The sequence below is a fragment of the Marmota monax genome, unplaced genomic scaffold (assembly GCF_021218885.2).
Source record: "Marmota monax isolate L192 unplaced genomic scaffold, Marmota_monax_Labrador192_F-V1.1 WCK01_AAM20220418_F8-fsc00018, whole genome shotgun sequence".
In the NCBI taxonomy this organism is placed as follows: Eukaryota; Metazoa; Chordata; class Mammalia; order Rodentia; family Sciuridae; genus Marmota; species Marmota monax.
The window spans coordinates 15,298,513-15,313,523 of NW_026692201.1; the positions used below are offsets into that span (position 1 = coordinate 15,298,513).

The window sequence follows — 15,011 nt, forward strand, 5'->3', positions numbered from 1 at the left end:
TGGACTTCACTTCACAGCCAGAAAGATTCTGTGAGTCTGCCAGCAGGGTATCTTACGTATTAATACCCCCACCTAGAAGAGCTGACATGTTGAAAATGAGATTAACACCTTCCTGTTTTACATTAACTAAGGCTAAAGTGTCATTTGCCTTATCAGGAGAAAAAAACTCAATACTGAAATAATAGGGTTGCAAACAAGGTATGATTTTAAGAAAAATGTTAAAATATGAGGTAGGGCTTTGTTGAGGTGGTAGTGATTCTTTGAAGATAAATGCCTCGTACAAATAAAAGCCAAAATAATAAGGATGACTCAAAAACCAAACAAACACATGTAGCACAGCAACTTCTTTTTAAGCCAATGCTGTTGACACAGTAAACAACTTGTCAGATGCTTAAAAATTTTTTTAAAAATAATAAATGAGTACACCATATCAAAGTGTATTGATGCCTAGGTATTTGTTGCCAATTCCAGGCCAGCCTAGAAACAGAGGAGCTAATATAAATGATTTATTCATTCAGATATAAGATAGCACTTTTTAATTCCCTCACTTCACAATCCATCTTGTTATGTATTTACTAAAGATGAGCATTTAGATGAAAAAATATTAAAAATTCTAATGTAGTGAAGCCTCAAAATCACTGTCAAATGTAAGTGGAAATGGTGTGGAAGAAGTGGGTCAGGGGTGGCTTGATGTCTTCCTGATTCAGTCAAGCTCAAAACAGGGACCTGTGGGGTTTTCTCTGATTCAAAAGACCAAGCCATCATCCGCAATCAGCACTCACACACCTGATTGTGCTAGGCCCTCTCTTCAAGGTGGCAGAGAAACCATGAAGGAAGAAATAAGTTCTTTGTCTTACAGGACTCACGGTTTGGTTGTGCAGATAGACATCAGCAATATCTAGATTGCTAAAGTGACTCTAACAGGTGACAGAGTGAGGCATAAATACAGCAGGTGTAAGTCCTGAGGGAGAAAGAAGAACTCTTATGGGAGGATTTGAAGAAGTGTCTTAGAGGAGATGCGGTGTAACTGGACCTTGCACAATGGGTAGATTTTTAACAGGTTGGAAAGGCAATGGTGGAAAGGGATTTCTAGGAAGAATGGACAAATTTATTACATTTTGGCACCATGATCACATCATGTAGAGCAGTAAGGATGAATAAACATCTAAAATACATCAATAGAAAATATGTTGTTATGGAAATAGTATGAGGAATCTACTTTTCTGAAGAGCTGTATGTCTATGTTGAATATTCAAGTGATTTGTTAGCTATCTATCATTTTAACAAACACCTGAGATAAATCAGCTTATAAAGAGAAAAGGTTTATTCTGACTCACAGTTTGGGAGGTTCCAGTCTATGATTGATTGTCCCTGTGGCTTTGGGTCTATGGTGAGGCAGCACATGATTGCAGAAGGAATGGCAGAGCCAATCCAGTCACCTCATGGCCAGGACATGAAAAAAGAGAAAGATGAAAAACTTGGGCCCCCGCAGTTCCCCTTGAGGGCATGCCCCAATTACCAAAAACCTCCCACCAGGCCCTACCTTTTAAAGGTTCCACCACTTCCCAATAGTGCCAAGTTAGGGACCAAACCTTCAACATGTGGGCCTTTGGCGGACAGTCCAGGTCTATACTATAACAAGCGGTAAGAAAAAGAAATAAAATCAGGTCTTTATTCTGCTTGTTAAACGTCTATTATTCAAGTATGAAGAATAAAACACACCAGTATCTATTGTTTCTATTCATTTTAGAGGTTCTAATTGCTGCTGTCTTATGGAGTCTCCATGAAAAGGAAGGCAGGTGGGGAGAGGGAGGAAAACTGCTTGTGATTTTTCAGGAATGCCAGACATGTGAAGTTGGAATCCTACTCTAACTACTTTCATTCATTGTTCCAAAGGTGACACTGGTCTGTGGTGTTCAAAGGGAGTGGAGGAGGACAAGCAGTTTTAAGGTAGCACAAAGGAAGGCAACTTAATGCTTCCCTAAGGAGAAGCAGAAGAGGACTGTGCTTGTGGAGAGGATGATAATAGCAATAATAACAATAAAAAAAGAAGCGTAGGGGTGGGGTGGGGATGGAGTTCTGATAACTAGGGGATGAGGTGGGAGGAAGAAGTGGAGGTAACCCTCGCAGGAAGATTTGTAAGTGAGGTAAAAATCAGGATAACTGGAGCTGTGAGGCAGGAGACAGACGCACATCCAGGGAGCTTCAGGAATAATGGAGAGCACACATTGCATCATCAGGATCACTGAGATCCGAATCCTCAGGGGAAGTCATGTCTTTTTGTACTAGATGTTTTGAAGCTGAGCTGGGGTGGGGCTTGAGTGGGGGGGGAGTGAAAGAGGAGGGGAAAATAACTGAGAAAAATTAAGCAGTCTGAAAGGAGGGTAAGATTATGAAGATAAATGTTTACCTCTCTGCTGCATTGTATCTCTTGAAATGAAACTGTTTTTGAATAGTGCTGCATCTGTACTGCAAGAATGTGGGCATTGTGAACAAATTGACTGTCTCAGATGATTTGACACATTTTGATTTCTGCTTAGGAAAATATCTGTTAATCCTATTAGAAAGAGAAGGAGAAGGTCCTGAGCAGGAATGCAAAAGATCAAATGCTTCTCTATCTTGTGCACACTCTCCCAATGCCAAGGTGCTAAAACCACAGCTATTTCCCAAAGACCCTGCCTGTCATCTCTGACCTGCCTGGCTTGACATCAAAATTCTTTCTTCTCCACCTCCCCATCCTTGCCTGGCACAAGCTGAACTCAAGACAAGACTGGATAGCTGTCCTTTCTGTGGCAAACCAAAGAAGAAAAAGAATCTTATTTTATGCTTTTCTCTTAATGTAATTTTCTTTCTTTTCTTCTGTCCTTCTCTCTATTATTCTTTTCTTCCTTCTACAACCTTCCTTTCCTTTCTTCTTTATGTAGTTTGCTGTTTGCTAATACCCAACTCCAGACCAGTCTTTGTGTTTGGCAAAGGAAGCAGTTTTATTGTTTGTTAACTCCAGGGGGGATATGGTGTCTATGATGTTGTCTAGGCCAAACCTCCCCCAGGAAGGTTAACTACCTCTACCCTACTCTCAAAGGGGAAAGGATGGCGGCTGCACACTTGCACACCAGCTATCCTCTTTTTTGAGAAACTGGATCTGTTCCTGACCAAAGGCACCTTTTATCCCCATAGTGGTGCATCTCGATGTTGTAATGCAACTTTTGGGGAAGCAGTTATCTGGAATCTGAATTCTATGGAATGAAAATTAGGAGTAAGGGAAACAAGACATTTTTCCCCAACTACTTTCTGAAAAAGGTTCTTCTTGGAGCAACATGTAAGTCTGATCAAAGGGTCTGTTCATCTGTCTCAAGAGCCAACACTGGAGCCCAGCATGGAGCTAAAAATATGCACTCACAGCCCTAGAAAATTGTATTCATTAAACTCTACCTACAGGTCCTCACCCAGAATCTGCTCCATGCCAAAGCAGCATGCTGCTGCTAATCCCCCTTTATAGATTAGGCAGTAAAATAAAGAGGGTGGGGCTGAAATGCAGGGGAAGTCTGCACACTTGTTTGGAAAAGAAGAAAAGGAAAAGCACAGGGATTTCTTGTTCTCTCCTTCGTGTTCCAAGTAGCCAGGGTTGTCCAGATGCCACTGGGAGACACAGGACTTTTAGCGTTCACAGTATTTTCACTTCCACAGAGTAAGTGCTACGCGTAAAATGAGAATTTAGAGAAAAGATCAAATAAATGTCTTTCAAACTGTGGCAAATTTTTATTTCTCAATTTCTCCTTTCTTTGTGTGTTAAGGAGGAAATAATAATAATCACAGCTGACATTACTGAGCACTTACTATATGCCAAACTGGTGGTGTGTTATTTATGCAGTCTCATTTCATTCTTCTACGATCCCTATGAAGTAGGTACTCGTCCTACCAGGATCTTGCAGATGATGATATACAGTTTAGAAGGGGGAAGTAACTTGAAGGAAGTAAGTGGCAAAGCTGGGATTTGAACCCGAAGCTTCTAAAGCATCACTTTCCAATCTATCCATAATGCTATCTCTAAATACTTCTGTTAAAAGTATGTTTTATGGTTTTCATTTAAGATTTTGGTGACTGCTCCTTAATGATAGTTCTGTTATTATCTTAATCTTTACAATTTTCTGCAATCAAATCATAGGGTCCCTTGAAGGCAGGGACTGTATCTCCCTTACCTTTGCATCCCCCACGGCTCTTAAAACAAAGTCTCTTGCACAGAATAGGAGCTAAATAATTATTTGTTGAAATGCACTTTATTTCTGTACCTAAATAAAGCCCGTCTAAATGAGTCCACTTCCCAAACACTGAGGTTTTCCTCTTCTTTGTAACCATCCCCTTCTTCTTGTTTTGTTTTCTAAAGGTTGATTTTGAACTGGAGGGACACTGCAGTTGTCTTGTCACTTAGCGTGATTTGAAAGTGAGAGTCTGTGTAGTGCTTTAGCCTGCCCTCAGCAATCAGGCCTCACACTCGTGAGGCCCTGATTGTAGGAGTTGCCTTATTTGCATTGATGAGGATGAGCCAGCTGCTAGAGCATACAGAACTGCACCTGACACAATCACGGAGCTCAGGATTAGCACGGGGAATCAGGAATCCACTGAGCTGCGTGGCAATCTCAGCCCCACATTAGAGTCACTCATGCAAAATGACCCAAATTTGCAATGAGCACAATTAGCCATCCAAAGATGCATGTTAATTTGGGGCCTGATATTTTTTCTACATTTCCCTAAATTAAAAATAATAAATATATGCTTTCCTAGACAAGTCTGGGCATGAAAATAATTCAGAGGATTAGGGGTTTGTAAAAAATGTGCAAACCCCAGAAAATGTGGATTTCTTTGGGCAACCAGCCGCCACCACCACCACCACCACCCACCCCCTGAGGTATTAAGTTTGGCATCAAATAGGGTAAGGGCTTTGTGATGTCATGCCCCTTTTGAATCAGTAGACAACAACTATGTACAAGAATAAAAATAACAATATATGTGGGAAAGAATAATTTAAGCGTAAAAAAGGATTTGATATTTTATGTTATATATTAATGTTTCTGAGGCTATGTTTAGATCACATGTATACTCAAATTTTCCAGGCTGTCCTAAAAGTATAAGAGATTGTGTTGAATTTTTGTTAAACAGAGTTTATAAATCAAATAGAACATTCTCAAACCCTGGGCTGTGTTTCCATATGTTCACAGTCTATAGGTATTGAAATGCTTACCTATACTTTAGGAGGAAAAAAAAACCCACAACATTTTGCAAAAATTGAATAAATGATCATTCGAAGCAAAAGCATGCAGTTCAAAAGCTAAACCTCCCATTGGAGAACAGAAAATTTAATGAGCTTTTAATGGAATGCAATGCTCAGAGTAGTAAATTATTTGTTAGTTGACGATGCAATCAGCATGCTGATTAAGGTTGCTTGGTTTTTTACTAAACATTAACTGAATGAAAACGGGTAGTCCTTGTTCTGCTTGGGGGGCTTTAAGGAAGCAAATGGACTTTCAGAACAGAGATTGTCAATAAAGGTGAGTGCACGCCAGGTGTCATTTGAATATGATGATAAAATACTAGTGATAAATATTTAAAAGCATTTTAAATCCACAATGTTCGCCTAGTGTATTGTGGACTCTGTTTAAAGAAACAGTGGGCCTTAGCAGGCCTAACAACAATCCCTCTATCTCTTTCTAGAAAGAAATATCTAGATCTGCTTTCTTTTATTGCAAAAGAAAAAAAAAGGAGGGTGGGTATGCTTTGAAAATATAAACCTGCATGGACTCAGGGATCAGGAAATGCTTGGGAGTTTGAAATGTAAACCTAAAAAAGGAAAGAAAAAAGAAAAGGACAAAAATCAAAACAAAGAAAAAATATTCCTGCAGCAAATAAAAGATGACATCTGTTTCTCTGGATAGATTAAGATAAAATTTTAAGCTGTTTCAATATTCTGATGTTTTAAAATAATTGCTATTAGAATATATATAATTTTAAATTTATAGACGATGGCATTCTGAGGGCAAGAAGTATTGTGATTTTGGAGTTGTATTCTGTCTAATTTAGGAGGTCTGAAAGGTAGTAAAAGAAAAAGAAGAAAAAAATGAAAATAAATTATGTGAATGCTTATTTTTGTTGTTAAATTTGTACAAATATAATTTACTATATTTTAGTTGATATGTACATCAGCCATAAATTATTGCTTCTGAGACTTTGTTTATTAAAACTGTTTAAATTACCAGATTTGTCCCCCCCCCACACACACACAAAGGGTTTTTTGTTTGTTTGTTTTTCTCCCTACCAATTGAAGAATTGTGGGTGTGTAGGTTAATTTTCTTTGAACAGCTACAAAGTTCTTTTTCTATAAATCCCAATTAGTTTCATCATCGGAAATTCTCTGGCGATGATCAGGTACACTTAAAATCCGATAAATAACTACCTCTCACTTTTAACTATTCCTGTTTATGACCCAAGAGGTTAAAAGCCTTTGACTGGCATTTGACTTCTGACCTCATATAAATGTTATCTTATCAGTTCCTGCTTGTTAACTTGTATTGAGTGCTTGTCCCTGATGGCTTTTAGATAAAGGGTTGTGGTTTTTTTTTTTTTTCCTTTTTTCCTTTCTAATATATTTCCTATAGGAACTAAACCATTTGCTTTGTTCTATGCCTAGTGCCCTCAAGTCTCCACAGTAAGCTGCTATAAATCTGTTAGAAAGCGCCAAATAGACTTTTATTTATTCCCTACATTATTTCAAATTTAGCTTTATGGGTGGGATTTTTATGATTAAAAACATATTTATCATAATTAATAGTAATGTTACTAGTGATCAAATCCTTTAACAAGATTGAAAAGAAACTGGTTAGCTTCATATCCTCTCTTTTTAAAAAATACAAAAATTAAAAAATTTTTTTTAGCTTTGCATTTTGCACCAGCATGAGATGAATTAGAGAGATAATTTATGGAAATCTTGTCTCCCCAGACTTCAGAAGTCTGCCTAATGAGAGAGTCATCAGTAAGATATATCTTTTTTAAAAAATCAAATCCACACCATGAACAGTGCATTTTCCAACCTTTGGGGAGGTAGGTGGCGGCCTGGCGCCCTCCTTTGCCCTTCTGTCCTAAGAATTAAGAAGGATTTTGGCCTTTTATTTCATTTGCAGCTGTGTGTGTTGTTCACACGTTCAAGTGTGTATGTGTGTGAGTCTAGTCACTATGTACAAACCTAACTGCATTTGAATGTTTGCATTTTAATCTCTCTGCATACCTCGATAGCATCATGAGGGTATTCTAGGCAGATGTTGAGGCCTCAGAGGCTGTCTCATTTGCAAATGACCTACAATGTGATTTCTAAACAAAATATTACATTAATTTCTGTGTGGAAAACAGGGAGTAAGGAGGAGGAAAAAGGAAGTGGCAGCCATCTTGGAAGCATTTTGCCTTTTAGCCTCATTCTTACTCTTGCTAAGGCTTAATAGTTAGAATATTATCTTTATTTTTAATTGGCCCTCAGCAGAAAGCAAGAGGCATATTCAAGAGACCTTTGTATTTGTGTTTGGAGTACAAAAAAACTTGTAACCTCTTTGGACTTTAAATAATAACTGCGACTATAGACAAACTGCACCTATTATTCTCTATCCTTCTAAATAAATATACATATAAATGAAGCATATGCCACAGCTTGTAAGAGACCTGTACAAAACCTATTAAGGGAAACAAATGTCTATTTGGACCATTCATTTGCTGCTATCTAAAGAATTAATATGTCAGTAAAGTTATCTGCCCTTCCTCCTCCCCCTTTCTGTCTTTTTCCCCCAAACACACACTCACATGCACGCACACAAACACACACAGTCAGACCCCCTCACCATGGAGAAATGGCAACCCTGGAAACTTTTTTTTTTTTTTTAACAGGAATTCCCTTTCTCTTAGATCATAAGTATTTAGCAAAAAGTAAGAGACCAGCTTTCCAGCTTTTACTTTTTATTTTTATTTTATTTTTCAGTGTGTGGAGAGCTGCTATGGCTCTGTAATGTCCCAACACTGCTTTCATCATGCTCATATTCTGGCCAACACATAGGTTTAATGCAATTTGTCCTAACTTTTCATTTTGACCATTGCTTTTCTCAAAGTGGCCAGAGTTTAAAGACTGAAAAAGCAAAGGGAAAAGAAATACCACGGCAGGGGGAAAAACAAACCAACCCCAAACTGGTGCTGGTATTCAGTGCATTGACACATTCTCAAATGTTTTCTCTGTAGTTATAACACAAAAGCGCTTTCTTCCCTGTTTTGATGTGTTAAAGACGGAAAGAGAGAGGACACTTCGAAGTGGTAAAATAAGTATTTGGAAAGCACAGGGACAGTATTTCTTCTTTGAATGTCCTGCATGTGTCAATAACATGTAGACATTCTATAGTTTAATATTGATTAAATTTTTTTAAATTGAAAAAGGATGCAAAGCTAAATTTAAGCTCATTGTATCACATCCACTAAATTTTCAGTTATCAATGTTGTCTTCTTATTGTGTTATAAGAAGTGTGTCCTGAGCCAAGCCAAGTGTCTCCTTATTTTGTCTCTAAAATAAGGAGAACAAGGATGCTAAGTCCCTCTGAAAAGAGTATGAGCCAATCAATAACAAATTATTGTCTAATTCTGATATTTGGCAGAAGAAACTATAAACTTTTACTTCCTTAATGTTAGTAATCTAAACTAATTTTCCTAGTCAATATTATTTACAGTTTGTTTTACTGAGTGAAGCAAATAAGGATCTGAAAGACAAACAATGACCTGGTTCCTAAACATTCTCCTACTCTATCAACCAAATTCTCTGAGCTAAATCCCAGAGTCCTTTAGAATTGTGGTTTGTATCCTGGATTTTGAAAAAAAACAAAAAACCAAGAATTAAATGTGTAAGCTAGATGATTTCAAAACATTACCATTCTTCCTGATATGTAAGTCACGTTTGAATATATGGCCATAAATCTTAGTATACCTCGGAAACAAAAAAGTGTTTACTTAAATCAGTTTCTATGCCAATCAAAACAAAGTCCCCCAAAATATTTTTGATGTAGAATTTTTAAATTGTTTTAGTTAAAGGAACAAGAGAATGAAAATCAAGGGCCTTGATTTTCTATATAACTATATCCTTCAGCTTTCTGAAGTTACTTGAGGACATATTTAAAAATATTGTTTCTGTGTTTATATAACTTACCCCAAGAATGTATTAAGAGATGTGGTCCATTAGATTTCTTGCCTCAAAAATTCAAACCTGTTCTATTTGAAAAAAGCAGAAGCTTCTGTAATATTATGGACCTTTTTTGTTTTTCAGCAAAAAGTTGAGAATGTGAAGTAGAAATATTAAAAATTTTAGGACCTAAGTTATTACTGCTATTCCTTTGTGTAGACTGATGCAGATGGTTTTTTAATTTCCTTTGGTTTCTGGCCTCTATTTGGTGTGTTTTCTCATTGTGTAAATTGGCCTTGTCCCTTCCCACTAGAAGGTTTATTTTGGGCATACTCTTCTTGATAGATTCTTATTCTCACTTCCCCCAGCTTCTGAGGTTGGAATGGCAGGGGGTGGGGGTTCCTTATTTTAAAAGATTTGTATTCAGATTCAAAGATCCTGGGCTTTTTTTTAATCCATCTGTATATGCTCAAAGGTCACACCCAAGATCACAAACCATGTTTGTATCCTTAGAGGAAAATAATAAGGTAATATCTACAAGCAGTTGATACTAGGGACATGGCCTGGACACACACCTTGTCCTCTTCTTCTTGGCCTTGTCTGCCCTGAAGAATGAATACGTTCATCCCCAAAGTTGATTCTTCGAAGTGACCAGTCAGATGCTAGCAGGTCAGCTGGCCATCCTGTTGGACAGAGGGTCCATAAATCTGAGAAATGTTGGTATGGTTGAAAGAGGAAGGTAGTCCAGCCTGAGGGAAGCCCCCGTAAATCTCTCTGGAAGCTTTGTTCCTGGTAGGGAATGGGGGTGAGAGTTGGGGTAGCTGGGGCTGTGGGTTGTTATTAATGCCCTGGGCCTCCTGCAGTGGGTGCTAACTTGTTGTGCATGAGAGCTGCCACCACCCTTCCCAAACATCGGCTGCTTGGAAAAGTCAAGCACGGCTGAGCCCTGATTTTCATTTAATAGTCAAAACCAAGATGCATTTGGGCTATGATGATAGGACAGCTCCCTTGAAAAGATTATTTGAACTACAAAGGCATTCATTTAGGACTAGCAATGTTGCAAAAGGGCCTGCTAGAAATTAGCAGCCTGTCCTGGTATTTGGAGAGCAAGAGTGACAACTTATTGGAAGTTCTCAAGGAATCATTTATATTTCACACTCCACTAGGCAGCTGATTTGAGATTGTCTGTTAGCATAACAAAGGCTCTGAGCCTGTGAACTTCAGAAACCTTTCGACCTCTTAGCTGCTGGCATGAATAGCCCCCAGTCCTGCCTATAGAGATCTCCCAAAGCTCCCCTGTTCGTGGCTAAATTGTTAATCAGGGTAATTTAATATAGTTTTCAATATGCCTCATCTCTTATTGGGAAAGGTATTCACAGCTTCCCTACCCCTGAAAAAAAAAGTTCTTTTATTCAAGTGTGAGAGGGGCAGCTGCAGACAGACCCCCATCCCTTGCTTCTCCCCCCACTCCTAACTTCCCAGCAGCAATGTTCTGAGCAGCAACTACAGGGAAGGCCAGAGAGAGAAACTCTCCGAATGAGGATCCCTTTGCCTGTACTCCACCCTGAACCTGAAACTCCAGCCTGTTTATGCTGGGAACCAACAAAACAAAAACACAAGGCTCAGCCATAACTGAAACCTCAGAGCCACTTCCTCCATACACATACACACACATACACACGCGCACACTCACACACACACACACACACACACACTCTCTCTCACATGCCACACCCCCTTCTCCACCCTCCCTTTACCACCACCCTTTCCCTTCCCCATCATGTCCCACTAAGCTGCTCCTGTGGCTCCTGACAAAACGCGCCAGACCCCAAGGCCTGCTCAATTTCATTGCTCTCACTCTTAGGGGTAACCCACACCGGCCTGCACACTCCTTCACACAGTTATACCCAGCCTGTCCCTTACAATCCACTCCCAGTGTCACATACTCTTTCTCTCACCTGCTCCCTCACACACTATCAATTCACATGCACATTAGTTAACTGAAAAGAGTGGAGCACAAATATATTCATTTTAATCCAGTTAAGACCTAAGAGGTCTCATAGGATATTATTCAATAGTTTAAAAACCAAGTATAAAACTCAGATTTTGCTACACTGTTTCATCTCAAAAAGCCTTACCAGTATGGCTTTCTTTCCCTTTCTGCCACTATATGTTAAAAAAATAAAACAAAGCAAATAAAAACTAATCATACACAAAACATCCAGTTCTGTGTAAACACTCTGCTAAAATATTTTTTGTATTCTCTTTTTTTAAATGACTATGTTTTTAGTACTCCTGCAAATTCAGAATAGCAAATTCATATAATGAAGAAAAAATATGAAAATCACTAATTATGTTTCTTTAAATTAAAAATGGAAAGATACAATCTCTCAGTATTAGTTTTTATTCCTTCTTTTCTGAACAAGAATTTTAGGACATTTATAAAATATGTCTGACTATTTATTGGTGGCTTCAGTGGCAATGTTTTGTGTGACTGGTGCTCTGTCTTTGTGCGAGTTGAGGCCCTGTGTCTTGCGCCATTTCTTGCTTATGCCCCGTTTTGGTTGGTGTGTTTGTCTCTCAGTCTCCTGGAGCTGGATAAAGGCAGGATCTAGTGCCTGAAGTATTTTCTTTGATTTTTCTCTAGCTAGAGTGGTCCCTGATGGGGGCTGGGAGACTTCACTCACTTGGGATCCTGAGCTAGCATCTCAAAACTGCTGGGAGGTGGGAGACAAATTTCCGTTTACAGCATCAGGGAAAAGAGGATAAAACTTCCAAAATCAGAAATACAAGTAGAGAAGCACACTTAAAACAAATAGCCCAGCCTCTTTCCCAAGATAATTTTTCTTGGAAAAATTTAAAAATAGGTTTTTCTGGTCAATGTAAATACCTAAACAACGCCCACAGGTGACATGCTGAAATAGAAAATAAAACATTTGTATATAGTTATCATATTATATGACGATCTTCAAATCTGAATTTTCCTTTAAAAAAATCTGACAGCTTTAATTTTAGTGTTATGGGAGCTATCAGATTATAAGCATTTTTTATCTATAGTCTGTACATTATTCATTTTAAGAATGTGCTTTTGGTTTTCTTTTATTCTTTAAATAATGATTTTCATTTTCTTGATGTCTTGAATTAGAATATTTAAAAATATTAATTGACACTTATTAAAAATGGATGGATAAATATTGCTGGTTTCTCTAATAAAAAGCCAAAAGTATGAAAACATTCATTCATAAATTAACAGAAATTGGACTTCCAAAAGATGTTCAAAGAGAAAAAAAATATTAGAGCTTCAAACTCAAGAAAGAAAAAATACACAATTTGCATTTTTCAATGCTTTTGCTTAGCATTGTTTTCATTAGCCTTTACTTCATTAGAATTTATGATCCATGTCCATCATTACACTTTCACATCTCTGATTTCTGTTAAATTTTCCAACGGAGGTTAATAAATACAAAGGAGTAAAAAGGCCTATTTGCTTTCATCTGAGGTGCTTAATTTTTTAAGGTTGTTTACATTTGCATTTAAATTTTTTTCCATGGTCTTAATTTAAATTATTAAAATCTGAATGAAATTAATTCTATTTGAAGTTAAGAAGTAACAAGGGGATTTTTTTTAAAGAAATTAAATGACACGATTTTGCTAAATTATAACATTTCCTTGGGCTGAGGCCATCCTAACACTCTCTTTTACATGGCACAGTTTGGGCTTCATATTTGTGGAAGAAGGGTTGGGGGGGAGAAGGATGTATATTTGGAATGGTGTTTGACAGGGGGAATGAACGCAGACACCAGAACAATTATATTACAATCCCATTGGGAATGCCAGCACCAAATTTAGCCAGACTGATGGGGCACTGTCTAGACGGTCCCTTTTGTGTATCAGCTGTTTTTTCCGTGCTTTATTGCACTGCCTGAATGTGTGACTTGAACATGCATATGGATCCCAAACATAACCATTGCTGCAACCATACATTGCTGTTAAACTTCCTCTTATTTGGCTAAGAATCAAGGGCTATGTATACCTTCTGGACTCCCCTTACAATGTTTTGTAATTAAAATGTGGCTTCCAGATTAGTGCTCTAACAAAGGTCATAAGACAAAGTAGAAGATGCATAAGCTGTTTCTTTATATGAAGAAACATACTAGGTAAACATTTCTATCTTCTCAAACATGTCCACCTCTTTTTATTTATTTTTTTTTACTGAAGTGAAAGAAAGCCAGAAAGAAAAGAAATAAAACAATGAGAGGAAAGAGGCAGAATACATGTAAATTATCACCTTTCCTTTTGAAAAGGGCAAAGGACAGAAAAAAAGAATATATATTAAATGTTTACAGTGTAATTAGTGGCAGTGTGTGATCCCCCCCTTTTTTTTCTTTACCTCTCTTTATTTGGTAAACCAAACACAGTCTAATGATCAGGGTTCTTATGAAGTCTTAGAAATAGATCTCAAACTCTTTTAAATATATGGTTACAAGGTTGCTTTAATGTTGTTGAACAGATAGGAAATCCCAGAGATATTTCACATGTGGGCGACTGTCAGGACTTTGTTTTGTTTGTCAAGGATGGGGCTTATCCTAATAAGTGAATGTAGTATCCATACAAAACAGTCCTTGTTCAAAGGACCCTAAATAGGATGCACACTCCAGGCTGGTGGGTACTAAGGTTGGATGCTTTTACTAACAACCAAGAATTTGAAATGAACACAAATTAATTATTCCAATTAGAAAGTGAGAAATAGAAAAGCACATTAATGCTAATGAAAGTGGATATCTGATCCACCTCTTTTTATGAAAGGTTTATCAGCAACTTTTACCTTCAACACCAAGGATTGAAAGGTACAGGAAATTGGTATCCCACAAAATGTAAGTCATTATAAATAAAACTCTTACTTTGCATTAGGATCCAAAATGAATCCACTGTTTCAAGAAAGAGGATCTCATGTTTTATAGAACAGATACCTTTTGCCAATATGTACACACAAACTTTATTTGGAACAGGAATTCTACTTTCCCTTTGCTGAAATTGTTTCACCTTAACAGAAAAAAAAATGAAAAAGTTACTAATAGAAAAACCATTTTTACATTTTTGTTTCATGCCCTTTTATTAGATTACATCATTAAATTTAGATGTTTAAAATAAAAATTTTCAATGCTTTGCTACTGGAATTTAATAACCACTACCTACTATGGGTAGTGATGATTTTATCCATCTTTTGAGGATTGGAGGGCTAAAAGAAAGAGAAAGTGAATTGCATTTCTAATTTTACTGATAGGGTAAGACCAAAAGTGATCTATTTTTTTAGTTCAAAACTCAGTATTAGCAATTCAACAATCCTAAAATATGACAAGGGACATGGGATGGGGGAAATTTCCTGGTTGGAAGAGGAATGAGGCTTGAACAACTAACACTAAATATGGAGACCTTGAGTAGGCCCTTAAAGGCATTGGTGCTAGCAGCCTCTGAGGCCCAACTTTGGTATGGTAGAGAAAAAAATATCATCAAAGGCAGGGGCAGACAGCAAAAGCAACCAAGACTGAGAAATAGAGAAAACAAGAGGAAAATGGGGGTAGTGGGTGGTAGGGAGTGGGGGTGGGTGGACTGGGGGTGGGTGGTATGCAGGGGTACTGAGTAAGAAAAAAAGAAAGAGAGAGCAGAGAATGAATATTCTAAGCATTGTTTTAATCTAAAACAGAGACGCTTCCAGGAGAATGAATTTCAATGGAGCTGAGCCAAAAATAATTATAGAGATTTTCTTGTTTTGTTTTGTGAATGAAGAGCATCTCTTTTCTCTGGAGATGCGAGAGTG

General features: G+C 37.6%; 1 long non-coding RNA gene across 2 annotated transcripts in view; it reads left to right on the forward strand.

The window, feature by feature from the left end:
- Positions 1-5,183: 5,183 nt before the first annotated feature.
- Positions 5,184-15,011, forward strand: part of LOC124081916 (uncharacterized) — a 46,215-nt gene continuing 36,387 nt past the window's right edge. The window contains exon 1 of one of the 2 annotated variants that reach the window (XR_006848185.2): positions 5,184-5,546. This is a non-coding gene — a long non-coding RNA (uncharacterized LOC124081916). The remainder of the gene's footprint in view (positions 5,547-15,011) is intronic. The other variant, XR_006848184.2, reaches the window with a different exon arrangement.